Consider the following 9,980-nt stretch of genomic DNA (forward strand, 5'->3'; position numbering starts at 1 on the left):
CATGTTTTACACACAGGAGAGCTTACAATAGCAAAAAGAGCAAGAAACGGGCCAAAAAGGGACAAATTGGGCTTAAAACAGTGTTTCATAGGCCTAGGGACTTCCACACGGATAAACCACATGCCCGTGTGAGGAACACGGGCAGACGACATGCCCATGTGTCATGGCCGTGTCGACTAGAAACCAACTCAAAATTACACACGGCTTGAGCACTTGCACACGGGCGTGCTACACGGCCGTGTCCCTGTCAAGCCCAAGTCTAGTTCTACTCGGAAATGGCCACTTTTGAGGGTTTGGAAGCATTATAAAACCTATATAAACACCTCAGAAGAGGATTATGGAGAGGTAGAGAGTAGAAGAAAGAAATACCTAAGGAAAGCTATCGGAATCACCTTGGAGGCAGGATCTACATCAAGACTGAAGACTTCCACTCAATCCCCTAGGAGTTCTTTAGGTTTCTTTATGTTTTGTTGTTTTCCAAACTTTGAGATGTTTTCCATTATTATTATGAACTAAACTCCCTAAATACCTAAGGGAGATGAAACCTAAGATGAATCTTATTACTCTTTGATTTATATGATAAATATTTGTTCATATTCTTAATTGTGAATTTTAATCCTTGCTTTAATATTCCAGGATATTAATTCAGGTTTTTGATGTGCTTATTCAGTGGAAGAAAAGTCCCTATTTAAGAGTAGATCATTCATAATTAAGCAGAGTTGCATGAAATCCTAGAGATAGGACGGTACAAATCTGTTGGATTAGAGTCAAATCTAATAAAGGAATCCATAGATCGAGTGTAATGCCCCAAATTTGGGCCTTGAAGTATTAGGCCTTGAGTATGGGTCCGTAAGGAGGTTGTATATAAGCATTTAATTTTGCAAGGAAATGAAACAATTAAATGTCTTCTTTAGTGGTTAATGGCCCTGAGAAGTTGTGACAGCCCAAAATTGACCCTAGTCGGAATGTGGTTTCGGGACCACAAAACCGAGGCATAAAAATAATTTAAAATTTATTTTGATGCCTATAATATGTGTGTGCTCATGTGTGACATTTTTGATGATTGATTTAGTGTTATAAAGGTGAATTCCACTAGAAAGGACTTAGTAGTGAACTTTGAAAGTACGATAGGGAAATGTGTGATGACTAATTAAAGCATGCATGCAAAACAATGGACTTGCATGTCAAATTCCCCCTTTTATAGGTGGTGGCCGGCCATGACATGGTTTATGGGCAAAGAAAACATGTTGAAACATGTTTTGTTAATGGAGCATGAAAGAAATGATTAATAATTAGATGTGGGAAGAGAAACAAAAAAAAATGTGTGTGAGAGTGTAGCATTCCCCCTCCCCCCATTGCCGTGCAACTAAGAAAGAAAACAAAAAAATTTTTGTTCATCCTTGTTCTCTCCTTTTTGGCCGAAAATACTAAGAGGAAGAAGAGATTTTTGCTTCATTTTCTTTGTTTAGAAGAGATCTAGAAGGAGATTTGGCTAAACTTGCATCAAGATTAAGGTATGTATGAGGTTGTGTCATGAGATTCATGCATGTTTTAGTTGCCAACTTGATGTTCATGTTAGCCATGGTTCAAATCCTTGTTATGCCATGGAAGTGGTATTTGGTCAAAGTTGATATTGTGATAAAGCCATTGCATGCTAAATGTGAAGCTTGATGATGATGCATGCAATGATGGATTGACTACTCTTGAAATTTCTTTTTAGTATTCTTGAGTAGGGCATTGAGTCCTTTGTTTAGCCATGACCAAAAATTTAAAAGGAGTATGGTGTGTGAGGTATTCGGCCATGGCATGCTCATGAGCATGGTTTATGTTTCTTGCATGTTAGTTAAAATTTGTGTTTTGGATGGTTATGAACACCTTGAAATTGACCTTGCGCCTATGTGTATATGTGTTTAGCATGATGATTTGGTTATGAAGTAAATGATAAATATGTTTGTTTAAAGAAGAAATGGTTGAAGAATGTTTGTGAAACTTGCATGTATATTCGGCCTAGTACTTATATGGTGTGAAAATCTCAAAATTTATTGTTGATTTGTGCAAGTATGACTAAGTATAATCGGCCATATGAGTGCTTGATGCTATGTTATAATTATTGAGCTTAAGTATGTGGATGTAAGTGTGTGCGGCCTTATAAGGGCTAAGTACCTTGGATTCCCCTTTTGATATTCAAAGCGATTAAATCAATTTATTTGTTAACATTAAGCTCAAGAGCAAAGGGGAACTAGCTCCAATAAAGGAAAAGAAAAGGTGATTGAATAGCCGTTGGAAGCGCTCGATAATCTCCAAGGTAAGTTTTCGAGTATCGAAACTTAGATTTTGATTCGATTGAATGAAGTAATAAGCAATCGAAATTGTGCCTTTGTATGTGGCCATTGAGCCGAAATGATATTTTGCTAAGTGATTTGTGCATAAAAGTTGTGTTATGAAATTGAAACAAAGATGTGTATGAATGTTCGAGTGATATCGGGCTAAGCCGAAGGCAATTGTGCGAGTTATGATATCGGGCTAAGCCCAAGGCAATTAGGCGAGTTATGATATCCGGGCTAAGCCCAAGGCAATTATGCAAATTGTGATATCCGGGTTAAGTCCGAAGGCCTTTGTGCGGGTTACCATAACCGGCTATGTCCCAAGGCGTTTGAGCAGTAGCTATATCCGGTTAAACTCAAAGGTATGTGATTTGAAAATTATAAGCTTGCTGGAAAATTTTCAGTTAATGCACTTGTGAAATTCCCAACAACAAGGTATGTGTTGTGTGTGCTTTGCACACTAGGAGTAAGTGCGTATGAATATTTGCTCCAATGATAAGCGAGTTATCGGCCTTAACTAAGCCGTTATTTGTGTATGAATATAAGAGTTGGGATTGTGAAGTAAGCATGTCATTGAGAAATTGTGCATATGAATTATTGTTTAGCTACTTGAATGCTATACTTTGGTTGTGTGTAAATTATGGCTCGAAACTTACTAAGCATAAATTGCTTACTCCGTTCCTTTGTTTCTCTGTTTTATAGATTTTGCTCGTTAGCGATCAGATTCAGGATCATTAAAGTCGAAGTCATCTACACTATCAAAACCTCCATTTTGGTATAATTTTGGTTGAACTTTGAAATGGCATGTATAGGACTACCCTATTGTTGAAGTCATGTACCTTTCGGTTTTGTGTAAGCTTGGATAGCCATGCGAAAATGGCTTATATCGTTTTAGTATGATTCTATAATCGTTTGTATGATGATCATTATGGGGTATGGAATTGTTTTGAAAAGATTAGCCATTGGAATGGTTAATCATGATCACACTTTGTGCTATGTATGCAATAAGGGCCAATTGAATCGTGGAAATCATGAAATTAGTAAAGGTTACCTTGAAAACAGATGCTGGCAGCAGCAGTGGTGTGGTTTTGAAAAATCACCAAAATTTGTAGGAATGGTATTAAATAGTGAATAAGTTATGTAATTGAACCTTGATGAGTCTACTTTCATATGGAAGAAAAGAAACGGTCATAGAAGTTACATGTTAAGAGTTATTAAAGTTATTGTGAGACAGGCCAGAACGGTTTCTGGGTCCCCTGTTGCGACTTTAAAAATTTACTATAAATCATCCAGAAAGAATTAGAAGTCATGCCTTATATGTGCAGATTCCATTTCGAGTCTAGTTTCATTATAAACAAACGGCACCAGTATTAAAGCCCTGTACAGAGAGATATTCAATTTGTAACGCGCAAAGGTCAGAGCAGTCGATCCCTGTAATATGGGTGACTTTAACTAATAAACTGTACCAATTGGCCCAACCAAAAATTCTAGAAATAAATCCATGGAAGGATATATGAGTCTAAATTCAGGGAAAATTTACGGAACCAGTTTCTGAGTTTTGAAACTCGAGATATGATTTTTAAGGCGACAGTGATGCAGTTTTCCAGCCTGTCTGGAAATGCCGAATTGGTCGGTGCTTTAAGAGGATTTAGCTCGTTAACCCCTCGCGTCCGACACCGGCGATGGTCTCGGGTTCGGGGTGTTACAGAAGTGTTGGAGAAATGTTGGGTTCAAACTTGGGCTTTAGCAAATATTTTGGTTTTAAGTGAATAAAACCCTGCGTGCTTGGATGAAGGCCTTTTAAATTATTGTGGTAAATAAATGTCACAAGGAAGCATGTGGTCTAGTGGTTGTGGCGTCATTAAGGTTGTAAGGGAGCCTGGGTTCAAGTCTTGGCTCTTGCAATTTATTTTGGTTTTTCTTTTAAAGGAACCTGGACTTTGGCCTATCGACCTTATGTTTAATTGAGGATAAAATATGACACAGAAAGAGCTTGTGGTGCAGTGGCAAGGTGGTGTGTTACGTAACTATGAGGTCTAAGGTTCAAGTCTTGGGATGCACAATGGGGTATTTATTTTGCTGTTTGAGCTGTGTAGGATGTAAAGTTGGACTGGAACTCTATGGTTGAGGTGATCATAAGAAAATAAGGAATTTTCCTAATGGTTGAAAGTAATCCCACATTGAGAGGCTAACATGGGAATTGGTGAGAAGCTAGATTTAAATAGAGCGAACCAGATGAGTGGGGGAAAAAAAAAGGTAATTAAGACCCAATGCAGGATGTGCCAATGTTGGTGATCGTAGTCTTCGGCGCGTTCTCATAAACAGGTGTATAGTCACACCCTTCTTTGTTAGAAATCAGCAAAAGCTGAAAGCCGCCACGAGCTTTCTCGTGTGCTAGGGTTGTTCTGGGCCTCGATGGGCCCGTGGGCCCGCTTGTGTAAATCTAACTGTTCGGTAGGAAGTAGTTAGGCCTGATGGGCCATATGAATGTGATTGGGCCTGATGGGCCATATAAAGGTGATTGGGCTTGATGGGCCATATGAATGTGATTGGGCCTGATGGTCCATGTGAACGAGATTGGGCCTAAAGGGGCCGAATGAATAAGTGTGGATTTGTTAATGTCTAGTAAAGGGGTTGTGGACCTAGTTTTTGGTAACTACTCAAGTAGACATAAAACTTAAATAACTAATTCATCGCGACCGTGGATGAGTCATAAGGTTAAAGTGTGGCAATGGGTATATGGATGTCTAGGATTGGTACTTAAGCGGTCTTAATGACTCACCTCCTCTTCTTTAGAATCCTATCTGGTGCATAGTATCTGTTCACTTTAGCCAACGAAGAGTTGTTAACGGGCCGAGGTAAGTAATAAACCCATATTAAAGAGAAATTACCGAAGTACCCCCGATTTGTAAAATTATCGAAATACCCCTGATTTGTAAAATTATCGAAATACCCCCGACTTGTAAAATTACCAAAATACCCCCTAAAATTACTGAAATACCCTCGATTTTAAAATTACTAAAATACCCTTGATTTGTAAAATTATTGAAACACCTTCGTTTGAGAAATTATCGAAATACCCTCGATTTTTAAAATTACTGAAATACCCTCGATTTGTAAAATTACCGAGATACCCTCGATTTGTAAAATTACCGAGATACCCTCGATTTGTAAAATTACTGAAACACCCCAGATTTGTAAAATTATCAAAATACCCTTGTAGTGTAAAATTATCGAAATACCCTTGTAGTGTAAAATGATCGACATACCCCTGTAGGGTAAAATGACTGTTTTGCCCTTGAGGGTAAATGACCGACTTAGACTTCGAATTTGACTGATTTGATTATGTATGTATGACAGCGTTTTAATTGACTTGACTGTGGTTATATGACTGATATGCTCTTAATATATGTTTAAAAGACTGTTACTGAGTATGGCCATTCTGCATACACGTGTGATGATTGAGCATGACATTCATGACATATTACATGGGTTGGCAATGTAACACCCCGTACCCGAGCCCGTTACCGGAATCGGACACAAGGTGCACACAGACTTAACTATTTTCACAGTCCATTTAGAAATTTCCAGACTAGCTGGTCACTGCATCACTGTCGCCTTAAAAGTCATATCTTGAGTTTCAAAGCTCGAAAATTTGTTTCGTAATTTTTCCCTGAAACTAGACTAATATGTACATCTACATATTTTTTTCTAGAATTTTTGGTCTAGCCAATTAGTACAGTTTATTAGTTAAAGTCTCCCCTATCCCAGGGTTCGACTACACTGACCTTCGTGCTTTACGAATTGAATATCTCCTTGTACAGGGATTTAAAACTGATGCTGTTTGTTTCTATAGAAACTAGACTCAGAGAGGAATCTATACATATATGGCATGACTCCTAATTATCTCTGGTTAATTTACAATGAATTTCCAAAGTCGGAACAGGGGATCCAGAAACCGTTCTGGCCCTGTTTCACGAGAACTTTAATATCTCTTAACATATAACTCATATGACCGTTTCGTTTCTTCCACATGAAAGTAGATTCATCAAAGTTCATTTACATAATTTATTCACTATTTAATACCATTCCTACTATTTTTAGTGATTTTTCACATCCACATCACTGCTGCTGTCAGCATCTGCCTTTAAGGTAGGCTTTACCTATTTCATGATTTCCACGATTCAATTGGCCCTTTTGCATACATAGCACAAAGTGTGATCATGATTAACCATCCCAATGGCTAATCGTTTCAAAAAAATTCCATACCTCATAATGATCAACAAACAAACGATTATCGTACTAGGCTAAAAACGTATATAAGCCATTTTTGCATGGCCATCCAAGTTTACACAAAACCGAAAGGTACATGACCTTCAACAAAAGGGTAGTCCTATACATGCCATTTCAAAGTTCAACCAAAATTGTACCAAAATGGGGGCTTTGATAGTGTGGATGACTTCGACTTCGATGATCCCGAATCCGATAGCTAACGAGCAAAATCTATAAAACAGAGAAACAGAGAAGACGGAGATTCCAGCACAACAAAAGCATAGCATTCATAAAGCTAACGGATAATTTCATATGCACAAATTCTCAATATCATACTCATTTCACATTCCAACCCCTATGTTCATACATAAGGGATCATCTTAGCCAAATACCGAAAACCCATTACTCGACTGAGCGAATATTATTCGAAGGGAATCAACTAATTCAAGCACATACGAACATACCTCATTGCTGGAATTTTTCAAGCGTATTAACTGAAAATTTTATAGCAAGATCGCTCATTCTCGAATCACGTACCTTGAATTTAACCGGATATAACGACTTGCTCAAATGCCTTGGGACGAAGCCCGGTTATAGTGACTTCGCACGAATGCCTTCGGACTTAACCCGGTTTAGTAACTTGCACAAATGCCTTGGCTTAGCCGGATTTATTAACTCGCATTTAATGCCTTGGATCCTAGTCCGGATATAGTCACTTAGCACAAAGCCTTGGGACTTAGCCCGGACATCATTCAATAACCGAGCACAATTATCAATAAATTATGACACATTCAGTATTTCATTTTCATTAGCAAAACTCAAACACAAGGCACTATTCACACTTGAAATTTCGGCTCAATAGCCACACACAAAGAGCATGATTTTAATTTGCTTTAAACATGATCTAATCAATTCGAATTTAAGCTCTATTACTCAAGTACTTACCTTGGATGTTGTCGAGCGATTTTGACTGCTACTCGACTACTTTTTCCTTCCCTTTATCGGATTTAGCTCCCTTTGCTCTTGAGCTTAATTTGACAAATAAATTGATTTAATCATTTGAGCATCGAAGAGGAATTCAAGGTACTTAGCCAATATATATACTCATTAGGCATCAAAGTCGATATGTACGAATCATGAATCGAACTCAACACATTAGTTAATATTCCTCTTAGCGAATTTTCTAAGCCAAGAATAGGCATCAATATGCTTGCCTCTAACCGAATGCATGCACACCAATTTCCCTCATGTGGCGAATATGCATGTCCATGTTGAGGCCAATTATACACTTATTACCACACAAAACAACATACATTTTACTAACTAATGCATTCCATATTGTAACTCAATACACATCTATCATTTCCTTCATAACCAAACATCATCATAAGTAAGTATATACCTTGAGATAGTATATATATGTCATACCAATACATCATGCTCAAACATATATACATATATATATGCTAGAGCCAAATCTCAAGTTGATTGTAACTAAACATGAACATGATTTCGAAACACAAATCTTACTTTCCATGCAATGAGCATAAATCACACTTATGGATGTACCATGGCCGAATACATCACGACACCATAATTTTGGTCATGATTACACAAGAACTTAGTATCTCATTCAAAAATGCTTAAAGAAAATCTAAGAGTCCTCAATCCACCGTCACATGTATCATCATCAAGCTTCATATTTAACATGCAATGGCATTAACTTAAAATCCACCTTGGCCAAATACCATCCCCATGATATAACAAAGATTTGAACCATGGGCTAATAAGAACATCAAGTTAGCAACCAAAAACATGCATGAATCTCATGGCACAACATCAAACATACCTTAATCTTGATGCAAGTATAGCCAAACCCCTTCCTAATCCTCTTCCAAACCAAGCATGAAGCAAAACTCCTTCCTTATCCTTAGTATTTTCGGCCAAAAAGAGAGAAAAATGGATGAACAAATTTTTTTTGTTTTCTTTCCTACCTACACGGCAATGGGGAGGGAGAGAAGCCTTCACACACACATTTTTTTTTTTATTCCATACTCCTTATTTTATTCATTCCAACATAACCCACTTACCAAACATGTTTCATGACATGATTTTGCCCATAATTCCTTGTCATGGCCGACCACTAGCTATTGGGGGGGGGGGGAAATTTGACATGCAAGTCCATTGTTTTGCACGCATGCTTTAATTAGTCATCACACATTTCCCCATCATACTTTCAAAGTTTACTACTAGGTCCTTTCTAGTGAAATTCACATTTATAGCTCTAAATCAAAACATCAAAAATGTCACACATGAGTTAACACACATTATAGGAAATAAAATAAATATTAAATTATTTTTATGCCTCGGTTTTGTGGTCCCGAAACCACATTCCGACTAGGGTCGTTTTAAGGCTGTCACAACTCTCCCCCACTTAAGAAATTTTTGTCCCCGAAAATCTTACCGGTAAATAGATTTGGGTATCGCTCTTTTATAGAGTTCTCGGGTTCCCAAGTAGCTTCTTCCATTTCGTGTTTGAGCCATAACACTTTCACTAGCGGAACCCTTTTGTTTCGCAACTCTTTTACTTCACGAGCTAGGATACGAATCGGTTCTTCTTCATAACTCATATCGGCTTGAATTTCAACCTCGATGGACTAATTACGTGCGACGGATCGATCTATAGCGTCGAAGCATTGAAACGTGGAAGATGTTGTGAATCTTTTCGAGTTCGGGGCAAAATCAAACGATACGCAATCGGGCCAACTCGTTCGAGATTTCAGACGCCCCCAATGAATCTCGGCTCAACTTGCCCTTACTACCGAATCTGAGTATCTTTTCCAAGGCGAAACTTTAAGAAACACTTTATCTCCCACGATACTCAATGTCCTTTCGTTTCAAATCCGCGTCGATTTACGACGATCGTGGCCGCCTTCGGACTTTCACGAATTACCTTTACCTTCATTCAAAGATCTTTAATCAAATCCACTCCGAAAATTTTGTTTTCACCGAGCTCGGTCCAAAACAATGGTGTACGGCATTTATGCCCGTACAAAGCCTCGTAAGGCGCCATCTTAATACTTGATTGAAAACTATTGTTGTAAAGCGAATTCAATCAAAGGTAAATACCGTTCCCATGAACCACCGAACTCGAGAATGCAACATCTCAACATATCCTCAAGTATCTGAATTATCCGCTCGGATTGACCATTGGTTTGAGGGTGAAAGGCGGTGCTGAAATGCAACTTGGTACCCAAAGCTTCTTGCAATTTCTTCCAAAATCGCGAGGTGAACCTCGGATCTCTATCCGACACAACAGAAATCGGTACCCCGTGTAATCTCACAATCTGAGAAACGTACAATTCAACTAGTTTATCCAATGAA

Source organism: Gossypium arboreum, chromosome 8, assembly GCF_025698485.1.
Source record: "Gossypium arboreum isolate Shixiya-1 chromosome 8, ASM2569848v2, whole genome shotgun sequence".
Classification (NCBI taxonomy): Eukaryota; Viridiplantae; Streptophyta; class Magnoliopsida; order Malvales; family Malvaceae; genus Gossypium; species Gossypium arboreum.